The following is a 15,335-nucleotide window of genomic DNA, read 5'->3' as shown; positions in this document are numbered from 1 at the left end:
ACCCAAAATTCTCTTTTTCTGCCTCTGCCCTCCCATTCTCTCTCTTTCTCCCTCACCAATAACAGGCACATCATGGCTTCTCCCTCCCAAATTGCTGCTGCCTTCATCAAGGCAGCAGCTCCCTCCATCCTTGCAGCGAGAAAACCGTCTGAAGCAAAAATGAACCAAAAAGATACGTTCAAGGGTATTTTTTAGTAAGTCCTTAAAAAAAATGGCTTTTTTCTTCCATAATGGATTTCTTCAATAAGTTTTCAGTGTTAGTTAGCAAATTTAAAGGAAATAAAAATAGAAAAAGACTAACGACTTCCAGTAAACCCATCTTTAACCTTTACAGAGCCTTCTTTAGGAGTGGTATCTATAATGAAAATACAAAACAAAATTTACAAATAAACATTTTAACATCAACTTGACCCATCCATCATTGACATTGGACCCGGCATGGTTCAGCACATGGTCTGTTGCAGCATCACTTCCCCGATATCTGCCACCATTGCTGGAGCTGCTGCAGGTCCACCCACCCACCCCTCATTGGCATCAAGCTTGGGCAACTCCTAGTCTCCACCACTTGGCCTGCTGTAGCTTCTCCCTCTCCATACTGCTGCTCCTAGACACCCCTCCCACCATTGTCATTGCTTGGAGGAGGTTAGTGCGTTATCTGCATATGCACAGAGAGCTAAGAAATGTAAAACAATTAAACCAAACCACCAAACACAGCCATTTAAATCTGAGGCTCTCACCCACATTGTATTTCTCAGCATGACATGGTCATAAGCACAGCACACAGATGTCTTGTTCAGAGAAGTAGTCTTCCAAGGAACTACCACTTTATGAGGCTTGAGCAAGAATGCAGGTGACCAGGAAGAAGTGCTCTCTGTCTCTGTCTCTGTCTGTCTCTGTCTCTGTCTCTGTCTCTGTCTCTGTCTCTCTCCCCTATTGCTCAGGAAACCAAGAGGATAAACAAACCAACTCCATGTAGTTGGAACCTCTTCTAGAAACCCCCACATTAATTTCTGTCAGCCAAAGTATTCCACAATGATGATAAATATATATTCTTGTGCCTGGAACCATCATCAAGATACATTTTTCTGGGTTGGGGGAGGGATTTACTGAATCAGACCCCTACTGTCGGCCTCCAGATGTTTCAATTGCTCTATTAACTGACTCACTATAATGTTGGAGTTTGCAACTGAGTTTAAATTTTCACTGAACTAGGTAACTCTCAGAATACCTTCTGTAACTGGAAAGGCTTTGAACTTAAAAGATTACATATATTCCTTCCGGCTAGAATTTGCGGAAGAGATGATACTATGATCCGGGAAGAATGTTATATATCCTTGAGAGACGTTACATCCTTCAAAGGGTCACCTGGACATTTTAGTCAACTTTTTTTTTTCATTTGTAGCAAAAAAATTCTCATTTCATATTTTTCACCCAAATCCTTTAAGATAATGCATATAATATATAGTAGAAGAAAAGCTACAAAATAAATCCTCTGATTGATTCCTGGAAGTCACTGGGAAAGTGTGAGGTAAGGGTATAGGAAGGGTCCTTCTTTTGTGTTAGTGCATTACTGTACTCTTTGTAGCAGTGGTAGAGTTATAGTTGACAAGTCAGAGTAGACAGATGGTTGTATCTTTTATGGTTTTATGTGCCTCCAAGTGGGAAGCAAGAGGAAGGGTATCTCTTAAATGTTACTAGCATACTGGTTAGAATGCCAAAGTAGTATTTGGGAGGCCCAGTTTCAAATCCCTGCTCGGCCATGGAAGCTTTCTAGGTGATCCTGGACCAGTTAAACTCTGAGTCTAAACATTAGGATTGTATGAGGATAAAATAGAGAGAAGAATGACATAAGCCACTTAGTGTTCCCAACAGAGAGAAAGATGAAGTATACATGAAGAAAATAAATGGGGCATGGAGACACTGTAGCAAGTGTATAAAAGAGAGGAGAGATAAAACTGCTGTGGCCACCATTTTGGCCCATCTCTCAAATGACAAATGTATCGTTCTCATGTCTGCTGATGATCAAGATTTTCTGGTGCAGCTGTTGAATGCCATGTTGGTTCACGAGAAAACTACTAGCCATGATATGATCTATGATGAGAAACCTGACAGCATACATTTCCAGGAACTTGTTGGATCAGCTCAGCTGGCTGGAGTAGATTCTCATCAGAAGCTCATCACTTAAAGAACAAGAGTTTTAGTGGTCTATCAGGATACCATTATCCCCACTCAATGCTATATTAGGCAGACACCCAATTTTGACTGGACACATGTTATTGAATGACTTTGGCTGACTGGAGTTTTGTTGCTATATGCTATAAATAGGTAGGCAATTAGGAGCCACTTGGGCTTGTGGCAGTTGCATTAAATTGTGTCTAAGGCTCACAAGTCATGTTGACGCTCTATTAGTGCCAAATTGAAAGTGACTTCTAGCAATGCCAACAAAGGGCTTTCAAGTGAAAGCAGTGGTGCTTCACCGTTGCCTTCCTCTGCAGAGCCTGCCTTGGTGGTCTCGCAAGGAGAACTTGCTTAGCTTCTGTGATCTGATGATAAGATGAAGCTATACCATGCTGCCTTCCCCGTCATGCTATTATTAGTAGAATGCACTTAACCCAGGAATAAACTACAAACCTGATGTGAGGTGAACAGTGAACATTCTTAAGTAGAAAGTAGTAGCTGTGCCAAGTGAGGTGGTGAAATGGGCATCCTCTCCAAGCAGCAAATGAAAAAGAGAGGAGTCCTGCTTTCTCGCAGACAAGTATCTCTTGTAAGCAGTTGAAGCATGAGTAGCCAGGTGGCAAACTTGCCTTACTTTTGATTAATAGGAATATGGCCTTTCATTTAGATCTGATGATGAGGATGGAATATAAAAAACAAAAAAACAACAAAAACAAATGCAATCATTTATCTCAACAGGCTAGCAGATGGAACGGAAATGCTTTGATGCTACCAGAATCCATTTTGCTTCATCCGGGTATCTTAAAAAGTTGTAGTCTCCCTAACATTAAGAAGCTGTAGCCTCCCTATTCATGTTAGTTTGTGTGTAATAGTGTGAAATAGAAGTGATGAATGACCAGTGATCAAATGACCATACGCGTGGCTATGTTAGACATGTTCTGTAACAGTTACAGTGTCACCCGAAGTGGAATAATTGTGTGTTGGGGAGGAGCATTTTGTTTTATAAGGGGGGGGATTAATCATTGTGATGGGTGCAATTACAGAACATTTCCAATTTTGCAGTGGTCTTAATTACTGCGAATATTAGACAGGGTTAACTAGGTAAAGGGAAATCTGATTAGGGCAATTACATCCAGGTTGTCACCAAGTAATTTTTTTTTATTATCCTGGGCTTTTGATTATTTGTTTTTATGTGCTTGTGTCTGGTGTTGCTTCCTCATTCATTTTTAAAGGCTTTTATTACTTGAAATTGAGTCAGGCCACAAGGCTGCTAAATTAATCCTATGATTACTCCTCTCCTGCTACTTTTATAACTGCTGACTTGGTTGAAATATTATTGCTGTTGTTTTTACTGTTTTTGTTGTTAGCTCTGTCATCTTTACTATCACAGCTTGTTCTGTTGACTTTTTAAAATCCCTCTTCACTGTTTTGAGAACCTCATGGTCATGAAGCCATAGATAATTAAATAAATAAGTAAATTTAGATACTAGACTTCAAGGAATGTAGCTTTAAGGATGGGCTGTTACTTTGCTTTCCTTCAGTGTAATCCTATGTAGTTACTTCAGTATTAGACTGGAGGAATGGTGCAAGGGATGGGGCTGTGTGTCCTTTAATTGTGTCGAATCTTCATCTAGAACCTCTTAAGGCACCAGGCTTGAATAATGCATCATCAGCCTGCTTCACTAATGATTTAGAGAGCATATAAATCATTTCGAAAACTACTCAAACTGATGACATATTTTGAGTAATATATCATCTAAATGAGGAGCTTAAGTGATATATCACTCTGAAGATGGTGTTGTGCACAAAAAAAAAAAAAAGCCAAGACCACCATGCTGGTAGGGTGTTCAAAGAGTTTTAGAAACATGTTGGAACGGACCTCCATGGTGTTGCTGTGAGGATCCTGGCCACTGCATTCTGAATAGCACATAACGGTGACAGTCTTTACTCCTTTCCTTCTTTGCCGGTTCCCTGATATAAATATCCTGCCCAGAAACAAGCAGCTGCCTGAGCACAAAAAGACAAGTATGGGTGCTACACCGATTATTGTTGCTATAAAGAATTAATAGCAGATTCAGGGAGGAAGGTGGGTCATTGTGAGCCATGGGAAACAAGTAGGACTTGGGGCTCAAAGTAGGCCTACTTACCTCACACCCCATCCTTCCCCAATGTCCTAAGGGGGCCTCATCTGCAGGAATGTAAGAAGGTACAACTTAGAAGCAGAGCTCTACTTCCCTTATGAATTTAGTGGTAGGCACAGTTGACTCAGATAGGGGCTATGCCATGTCTCCCAATGACACTGCTAGCTATGCCCTCCCTTTACCACTATTAGTTGGGGCTCAGTTCCTGTGGACACCAGAGCTACCCTGGCTATTGGAAAAGCCTACACTGTCTGCCTGAGTGGCTGCCTTGGAGGTGGTACATGTGGGTGTGGGGCTCCTTTCCCCAGACAAGACCCCCCAATGAAAACTGAATATATTCGAGAAGGGATGAAACAGTAAAATCAATTGAAAGTCAACTAAAGGGAAATCAGGTTTCTTAAATTTGAGGTATTTTAGGGGGGAAGGATTTACTGGGATTTGTGGATTGTTCCTAGCTTGTCCTTTACTAATTCTAAGCCTGGCTAAGAAGTTAGATCAAAGGAAGTTGCTTGTGGCTAAAATATTATTGTCTCCAATTTGAATTCTTTTTGTAACATGTACCATAGAAATAAATAGCATGAGAGTAGAGATTAGATTCACCATATGTCAAGATCATCAATAGAGACTTTTTGTAGGGAACATAATTTTTTGTGTCATTTTGCCATTACCTTAAAAAGAATTAAGTAAAAATTGGATATTGGTAATATAATTGCTGTGTTATAGGTTTGACATTTGTATTTTCCATAATATAAAAATATCAATAAGTAGAAAGTTTAAAAGAGCTGAATGGTAGCAAAGAGATCAAAGGTTCTTCCAATAATATTTAGAAAGGTGCCCTTTTTAGAAATTGTACAATTTAAATCCAAAAGGCTGATACTTAAATGGAAAATTCGTTTTTAAACAAAAACTCAACTTGTTCGTCTTTCGTTTCATCTCTCAGTACTCCTCCATAAGTGCAATAGTTTTGTGATTTTACTAGAAGATATTTCATTTCATTTACATTTGGATTAACTGGTTCTTTGAGCTTGAATTTTGAATTTGAAGGACCCATTTGATTTGAATACCATTTGTGTGCAGTGCTCCATTGAGTTTGGATTTTGGGGTCCAGAACTATTTTTCCATAAGGTGATTTTTAAAACGTAAATCCCTGCATGTAACAGCAAGATAAACACACTTCACTGAGTTTGTTGTTGCAATTAAATTATTGGATTTTTACATCTGAATATATTTTGAGTGTTGAAAAGCATAAAAAGACGGTTTTCTCCTATTGGTCACAGACACTTTCCCAAGATTTGAAAATCAGCTACTGTTAGATCTCTGAGCATAGTGTGCCTTTCAAAATAGATAAACTGAAGGAAGAAAAAGGTTTGAAAATACTTACCAAAGTAAGTGAGGAAAAGCACATCTGATTCCTTCCAAGGGTTAATGTGCAAATTAAGGGGCTCATTCCATTGTGCAGGTGTTGCTAATTGGACATCCCTGCCTACAAGGCCCTTATCATCTTGAACAGGGGTAGTCAAACTGCGGCCCTCCAGATGTCCATGGACTACAATTCCCAGGAGCCCTTGCCAGCATTTGCCAGCGAATGCTGGCAAGGGCTCCTGGGAATTGTAGTCCATGGACATCTGGAGGGCCGCAGTTTGACTACCCCTGATCTTGAAGGTCAGAGTTAGGAATGGGATAATTGAATCATCATGAAAACCTGTGATCCACAGGATGTGGGGGGCAGCAAGAGTGATGAGGCCATTTTATAAAGAGTTCCAGCAAAAACACATCCTGACTGGATTGTCATCATTACCTAATCCTGGTTGGCCTAAAAAAACTATTATTGGGATAAGAGCCTAGAGGGAAAAAAGCTACCTTGGATTTTGATGGACTAAAGGCCAGACATATGGTATGTTTTATTGCAATGGACAACAATGTAGAGAAGGTGTTGATAATTTAAGATTATGCCATGCAGGTTTCAAATGTGTTAGATAGTTAATCTTGATTTTCTTGATTTTCTTTGTATGACTCTGGAGTGCTGTGATGCTTAGAGAGAAGCAATCTCTGAATGTTATTTAAATTATATTTTTATAAGAATTCTTTTTCTTGTACACTCTAGCTCTGGGGACCATGGGGTTCAGGTGTGGAATGACTGGATCCATTCTTTTAAAATGTTGTATTGTCAAATAAAATATTTCCTAACTATATAGGCAATCTTTTCCATTGTACACTGACCATGGTTCCCTTATCCCTTTCCTTTCCTTTATTTCATGGAATTGGATATTATCTTGCCCAGCAGTGTGTTTTTGGCTAATCTGAGCCCCCCCCCCCCATAATATCTTGTTGGTATTTTTCAGGTATTATTTCAGCTGGATATCTTTTTTCCTGTTGCCCAAAAAATCCTGAAAACATTTTTTGGGATTGCTGGATAGTCACAGTTAAAATATATTAAAACGCTCTCAGTCCAGGACTCTGAGCACTTCACATACTTTCAGAGCTCATTCATGCTGCCACTGTGCCTTGTAAAAGGCATTCAAATTTTAATGCATACCCATTAAATTTGAAATGCCTTCCCACCGCCATTGGGGACAATGGAGGTTGTGGGCGCCTTCTTTTCAGACCCATATAATTGGAGGGCTTTTTGAGGAGAGGAACTACAAGCCATATTGCAAATTTGGTGTCTCTCCCTAAAAATAAACTTGTCCCAGATACCCTGGATCAATTATAGTCTATGGCAGTGGTGTCCATTAACCATGGGCATTGTAGTCCATGGGCATCTGGAGAGCCATAGCCTGGCCACCATTGGTTTATGAAGACCATAGGTTATAATAGAGCCAGAAAAACACTTGACATTCCCAAGTATTTACTGATTCATACCAGAATTGGAATTTGGAAATACTGAAAAATCCTTATATTTAGGGGGAACAGTACACCTGAACCTGAAAAATGCTGGGGGGGGGGTGCACACCTCTAATCTGGTATGTAATATGGTATATATATTTTACATTGGAAGTCTAATTCACATACTTGCAGAGGTTTTAAACAGACATCTCTTGCAGGTGGTAAAGGCTGGGGTGGCATCCATATGGACCTGGGGCTAATCCCCGTGTCTATATGACGCTGCCATTAGACTGCCACCCTCCTGGGCCTGGCGCAGTTTGGGCCCCAGAAGCCCCGCACTAAGGGAAGCCTGCAGGGGACAAAATGCCCTGGACAATGCTTCGCAGCACTTCATGGCTCTGCAGGGCAGACCAAGGCATTGTTCATTCCATTTGCAGGATGGTGGGATTATAAGGAATGCAATCCCACTGTCCAGAAAACTACAATACCCTCCCTATTGCTCCCCGATACAGCAGAACCTACCTTCCACCACTACATTTCCCAGGGGGTCTCCTTTCAGCATGATACAGTCGGACACCAGAGATGATCTGGTGCTGAAATGTATTTCCCCCATTGGAGCATGCAGCTCTGCAACACTGCAGCCTGGAGTGGCACCACTGGCGCATAATTGCCCTTTCTGTCTCTTGCCTTCAGTTAATTATCTATGATCCAGAAATAACGATCACTGCAGGAAGAGCGATCCTAAACTGGTATGTACTATTTTATTCACTGGTGCTTACATCAACAAAGTTTGATTCAGCTGTGTAGCTTTGTTGGTCTGAATCAACGGAACAAAATTTGAGTCCAGTGAAACCTTGAAAGCTTTATTCTGGATATAGGCTTTCCTGTGCATGCACACTTCTTCAGATCTGGAAATCTGTCCTTATAAGGCAGTGGGACAAAACAAAAGTAGTAAAAAGAAATCACAAGGAGACTTGTACATTTCAAATGTATTTGAAATGCATTTCAGAGTGGCGATGGGGATATTTTATGAGCATTGCCAGGGGACAGTTAAGGGACAGTTTTTCTTAATGCTGAGAAAGATTTAGGCTTAGGGGGGCCTGAATCAATACTTGTGATAAACAAAAGCACTCTGCACTCTATAATGTCTGTTTAATGTGCACATTTCCAAATGAACAGATTGTTTAAAATTGCTGCCTTTGCCAAAGGGGAAAAAACAACAACCAATGCAGGCTAGAGATTCATTCCTATTAGAGACAAGCTCTGTTGGGTCCAAGGAATCCCTCCCATTAAGCATGGAGGCTTCCTCCAAGATAAAGGAAGAATCCTCACTTAGTGGAAGACAGTCAGTAGATCCAACCAACTATCTATTTTTCATGGAAGTCTGAATTAAACGGTCATGGTTGTCAGATATTGGTTGATTTATCTTTCATGAGTTGTCTCATTCATTTAAAAAGCTGAGTGGTAAATCAGTACTTGTCTGTCCATGAAAATCAAGCAGGGATAACATATGAACATTCTTCCCAAAGTGGGTCAGTTGCATCAAAAGGGTAGAAATAAACACTAGTATTGCTGACCACAATACTAGTATTTATTTATATGAGCCTCTTGTGGCGCAGAGTGGTAAGGCAGCAGACATGCTGTCTGAAGCTCTGCCCATGAGGCTGGGAGTTCGATCCCAGCAGCCGGCTCAAGGTTGACTCAGCCTTCCATCCTTCCGAGGTCGGTAAAATGAGTACCCAGCTTGCTGAGGGGTAAAACGGTAATGACTGGGGAAGGCACTGGCAAACCACCCCGTATTGAGTCTGCCATGAAAATGCCAGAGGGCATCACCCCAAGGGTCAGACATGACCCGGTGCTTCACAGGGGATACCTTTACCTTTACCTTATTGCTGACCACAGCAAGGTGCAGTGCTGACTTGTGTGTATTACTAGTTGTGCTACTCACATGGGAAGGAGATATGATGTTCTTTTGTCCTTCTGATGTTGTTGGCTAGCATCTCTCCCCGTTTGAAAGCCTTATCTGATTCACACATCAGCAAATGGTTTTCCAAACAAGAAAATGGGGAGGGGTGTGTGTATCAAATTGGCATTCTTGGCCAAGCTCCATTAGTTCCAATTCTCTCTCCCTGCTAGGGGCACATTTGGATTTTGCTGATTTCCAAGCTTAGTGTAAATCTAAATTAGATTGGAAATATGCTTCAATTCAACATTCTTGATTTGCATGCCTCTCTGTTTATTCCTGACTTGTTTGAGGCTGTCATAAATTCCACATGCAGCCTTTTAAACAGCTGAGGTATTTTGCATCCTATCATATTGTTCAGTGAAACATTCTGGACCTTTTTGTGTTTGAATGGCACTCTTGGGGCCCTGAGTGCCAAACAGCAAAGGATATTCTTTTGCTGGGAGCATCTGGCTTCTTGGCTGGCTCCCCAGATACTGTTGGCAGCTGTGCATTTGCTCTTTGAGCTGTAGTTAAGTTCCCAGAAGGCAGTTAGAAGCTCTGTTGTCCCTTTTACATGTGATCATCGGGACTCACCCTTGTTTTTAAACACACTGAAGCACCAACTTAAGGAGATAGCATAGGAATTGTACAGTGCAGAACACAATGAGAGGCAGCGGTCCATATAAAGGTAAAGGTATCCCCTGTGCAAGCACCGAGTCATGTCTGACCCTTGGGGTGACGCCCTCTAGCGTTTTCTTGGCAGACTCAATACGGGGTGGTTTGCCAGTGCCTTCCCCAGTCATGACCGTTTACCCCCCAGCAGCAAGCTGGGTACTCATTTTACCGACCTCGGAAGGATGGAAGGCTGAGTCAACCTTGAGCCGGCTGCTGGGATCGAACTCCCAACCTCATGAGCAAAGCTTTCAGGCGGCTGCCTTACCACTCTGCGCCACAAGAGGCTCATCAGCGGTCCATATAGCAATATGATTATGTTGTAGTTCCTAGAAGGAGACAGGAATATGCACGTGTGGCATCCTCTTTCAGTTTCTCCTCAGTTGGGTTCTGAGGCAAACTGAAAGAAGGCTGAGTCTGAGAGAGAGTGCTGTCAATTAGTTGTTAATATAAAGTTAAAAGTTTGTTTGACAGCGGAGACTTTTTAATGTAGCAGCTGAGACTTTTTAAATGTAGCAGAAGCAGCTATTTTATTATTACAATAGCATGGGGATGCCAAGCTCTAATGACATGCCCAATATTCTTGTTACTTCAAAAAGAGATGTGGAATATGACAAACACACTCTACAAAAGGATTGTGAGATATTTATTTATTTATATTTTATTATTAAATTTATATCCTGCCACTCCCAGTAAACATGCTCGTGGCGGGTAACAATTGACAAAATCCCATACAAATAAAATCCCATTAAAATCCCAATAAAACATTACAAAACATTACTTAAAGACACATGGCGGTAAAAATCTCTGCCGCCCCATACTGGTACACCTACTCTTGGGGTAGCAAGTGGCTATGTCAATGATGACACGTCCTAAGGAGGGAGCCCATTAGATCTTCTTGCACTGGCGTCAACCATAAATCCAGCGGAAGAGCTATGTCTTACAGGCCCTAAGGAAAGCTGACAATTCCTGCAGGGCCCACAACTCTTCCAGGAGCTCATTCTACCAGGTAGGGGCCAGGACCGAAAAGACCCTGGCTGAGGCCAGGCAAGCTTCCCTGGGGCTGGGAATGACTAACAAGTTGGTACCCACAGAGCACAAGGCTCTGCGGGGGGCATAGGGTGACAGGCGGTCACTCAGATATGTGGGTCCCAGATCACGAAGGGCCTTGAAGGTCAAAACCAAAACCTTGAACCAGATCCGGGATGCAACTGGCTGTTCATTCAGGCCTATAGTAATTGTATCTCCTGCTGGATCAAAATCATTTAACAAAGAGTTCTACTGAAGGAACTATCTACAAACTCTAAAGAACTATATGGATCAAAAGAAAAGGAACTCAACAGACAACATAATTGGGAGAAACTTGGGATCCTTCCAGCTAAAGGAAACAGGAACCTAACGTTAGGGAGTTGTTGATTCCAACAGAGTCTTCTGCTATTTTATGTAATGATAAAATTTACAATTTCGAGACATTCCATAATATTTTATAGTATTAAGAAACTGATAATGTTGACTTTCCCTAAAATCTCATGGCCGTACAAGACACTTTATTGTTTTTTGTATGAAAATTGTTTTTAAGTCATTGCTCAATGGGCTTAGAAATATTACATTCTGCCTGCCATTTTACTATCACATTTTTGTCTCACTGTCCTTCCAAAGATGCCTGGAAAACTTACACAATTTTTACCTCCTGCATTTAATTCTTTAAACCCTGTGAATCCTGTGACTGCCTGAAGACTGAAATTTCATGGCTGACTGGGAACTGGGTCCCACATTTTATGCACTCCTAATCTGTCAAAGGCAATCTTTGGTGCCACTGCCATTAGCTCTGATTTTAAATATTTTATATTTCATTGTACTTGGAGCCCAGTTCAGTTTTGTTTCCTGACATGCATGCAGCATTCATTCTTGTCATATAAGACAATTCATTCCCATGCTATGATGCAGGGGATGCAGCGTTACAAGAGACATATTTGGAAGGGGAAACTGAACTGTTTGTTCTAGCAGGGGTTGTCTACTGCCTAGGTAGCCTAAAATGGCTGTCAAGATCTCATAAAATAATCTTGTGACATTTATTCCTCTATCAAACTGAATTAGGGAAGGGAAGAAGGTGTAGAAAGGCAGGACAACTAGAGGTGGGCAGAGTGGGTGGAGGGAAGAAAAATGGAACAAAAGGGAGGGAGTCCATTCCCTTCTTTTGTGAGCTTTCATGGTTACCTCAGTGGTGACACAGTGGTGATACAATAACATTTATATGTATATGTTTGGAGAAATATGTGGAAATATAGAATTTAGTTTCAATTTGCCTTTGGGAACTGAAGCTCCTTTTCATATCACATTGTATTTTAACCATTCTCTCAATGGGCTTCTCTACTTCCACATGGGCTTCTCTACTGAGAAATCCTCTGCCTTTCCCACAAATCTCTGTCTGCTACAAAGCTAATAGCATGCTCTTAGGTGCCTTTTAAAATTCATATCCAGGTATACTAGCCCTCATTATGATTATTATTCTATGTAACCAAATGGTGCATCGTACAGTGCACACCAAACTCCTACAACTGCACAATGTACAAGGTAACAAGGAATTAGTGTAGCAGGCAGTGGATGGTCAGGCTGTCTTTTAAGAAATTGGGTCTAATCCATCCACTGGTCAAAAGCTTTTAATCACTCTAATGCCAAATTTCAGCCCAAAGTGAGATGTTACAGCTTAATGCTCAAGGCCCTCAGAAGACTGCTGAAAACAGAAATGCTAACAGATATTTCTTAGCCCATACCAATGAAGGATGCTATATCACACACTCCAGAACATCTGAAGCAAGGACAGCTGTGGAAGCGACTACTGACAGAACATCCGGAACACATAAAATGAAATGAAAAGCCTTTTGAAGATGGTAGAATATTTAAAAATAAAAAGCGCAATACTGAATACTAAAAAGCTCTTCTTAAGGGCTACAGGAGTAATGCAAATTGAACACTGATAGGAAACAGCAGGAGGACACCAAGATTAAGTAGCCTAAGGGTGAGAAAAGTTTAGTTAGCTCTTGCTCAGCTATACAGAATTTGTGTGGTTGTTTTTTGGAGGGAAAAGCATCATAAGACAATATTTTTAAAAGATAAATAAATTGAGAATATTAGTTTAAAGAGGGCTGGGAAATTTTCTTTCTTTCTTTCTTTCTTTCTTTCTTTCTTTCTTTCTTTCTTTCTTTCTTTCTTTCTTTCTTTCTTTCTTTCTTTCTTTCTTTCTTTCTTTTTTTATTCATATTTATATACCGCCCTCTCTGAAGGCTCAGAGTGGTTTACATATAACTGAAACTATACATGAAACCATACATATAATAACATTCACATTATTAATTGATAAACCGGGTGACAGTATAACATAACAGTATAACATTATAACATAGACAGTGGTAACTCAAACAGGTCCAAGAGTCTTAGTGGGTTTCTGGGGGGTGGGGCAGGGGCCCTGCAGATGTTGGTTGATTGGTCTGGCCTCAGCCAAATGCCTGGTGGAAGACCTTTCACAGAGGGTCTAACAGGTTGTTTTTTTCTGCGTTTTATGCTCTTGCAGAGTTTGAAAATGTAGTTGACTTGCAGGAGGGCATTATGTACTGGAATAAGATGTGACACACTTATGTTGGGAATAAGCAAGGCCTCAGCTTTATTACTTCTCCACGGGAGGGTTGGTAAAGCATGGGAGAGGGAGCCTGACCTAGCAGTCAGCGGTCTGCACCAAGACCCCATGGAGTTCAGAGGCGCCCTGAGGATAGGCACTGTTCCCACCCGGGAGAGCAGGTCCACTTGCCTACTGAAGTCTGCCCTAAGAGAAGTAACCTATGCAGGGGAGCCAATGGGCACCAACCTCATTTGACTGCCCCCAGGCCACCTGGCAAATGAGCCCCTGGCCTCCCAGCTGAGTAAGCTGTGCTCATATACGCGCCACCTCTTAGGGTGGCCCTGACCACCAGGGAGTCCATTCACGTACCGGACTCCCTGTCAACAGGCTCCATCCCATGCAAACCCACAGCTGTGACAATATTGACCACCAAACATCCAACTCAACACTCCGAACAATACCGTATACACATCGACATTGGGTGGATGGGAGGGGAGCTGCTCCCGCGTTGTCCTTGGCAAAGAGGGTGGGACCCTCACACGTGGCACCTTATACAGGCACCATGTGCAAGGATCCCACCCTGCTCATAATACTGTGTGTCCTGCATTCACGTCAGCCTTCCAGCAGGCCCTCCGCAGCTTCAATGTTCTGCTGCGGTAAGCCTCGGCTGGGTTCTTGCTGTTTGTTGGGACAAATTCTCTGTGTTGGGGTTAGACCTCATTCAAATTTATGATGCTGTTGGAAGAGGCTGAGAGATAAATGCTGTCAGGCTTGTCAATCTCCAGGTAATATCTAGAGGTCTCCCAGAGCTACAACTGATCTTCACGCTGCATAGATCAGTTTCTCTGGAAGAAATGGCTGCTTTGGAAGTCGAACTCTATGGCAATATAGCCTGTGAGGTCCCCCCCCCAAAAAAAAGCCTGCCCTCCTTAGGCTTTATGCCCAAAGATCAAGGAAATCACCAACCTGCTGATGGGAAGTCCATAATGTGGCGAGGACCACCCCTCCACTCCAGCCTTACCAAAGATTCTAGCACATATCATGTTTTCATCTCACCCTTCCTGTTGCTTTCCAGTGTGCTGATGTCACTTTAGATGTTGGGTGAGTGCATAAGGGAATGCAGAGGCGAGGGGGTAAGGTTTGCCACAAAAACAGTTGCTTTGGGGGGGAATTTCTCCCTGCTTTCTGAAGCCCTCAAAGCAGGAAGAATAATGCCAAAGTCAGGGTCCCCCTGGCCCCAACAAGGGTCTGCCATCCCTTCAGTGATCCCTCTCAGCAGTCTTTTTGCTTTATTTTATCATTTTATTATTGCTAGGTAACCCATGAAGGTTTGAAACCCATGAAGTTTCAAAATAGCAGTGCAAAACCTCTTAATGGAATGAATACTTAGTAATTAAGGAAAGAGTGGATTCAGTGGATGAGCAGTTGTTGATAGTCTCTTCAAATATGACCATATTGGGTCTTCTGTGTTTCAGTAGATAGTAGACTCCTATGCAAAGCCTCCATTCCAGTCCAACCAGCAGAAGGTAGTGTTGGTATGCAGTGGGATGGGGTGGTGAATATTAGAGATTCAGTTCTTTTGTTCTCTTATTTTTTCCTACAAAATGACACAACCCTGGTTTATAATGTAAAATCAAAAGCGAGACTCAATAATGGATATATTTTAAGCAATCAGTAGGCACCACAGTGTCACTGCAATCACCCTCAGAAGAGTGAAGGGAAAATTAAGTTGGATTAAATAACTGATCAAGAACCCCCATGAATCTTTATTAAAATTGTTTGCTCAGTGCGGTGCTCAGAATAGTTGCCCACATTAACAAAATGCATTACACATTTGAGTCTTCTGTTTCATTTTTGGTACATGCTAAATCAAAGCACAGACACCTGTGCAATCAAAACACCGTTAAATTCCTTTGAACTCCTTTAATTTGAGTTTCATGCAGCACATTTGTTTAAA

This window comes from Paroedura picta, chromosome 11 (genome assembly GCF_049243985.1).
Source record: "Paroedura picta isolate Pp20150507F chromosome 11, Ppicta_v3.0, whole genome shotgun sequence".
NCBI classification, from domain to species: Eukaryota; Metazoa; Chordata; class Lepidosauria; order Squamata; family Gekkonidae; genus Paroedura; species Paroedura picta.
This window is presented reverse-complemented; position numbering follows the sequence as displayed.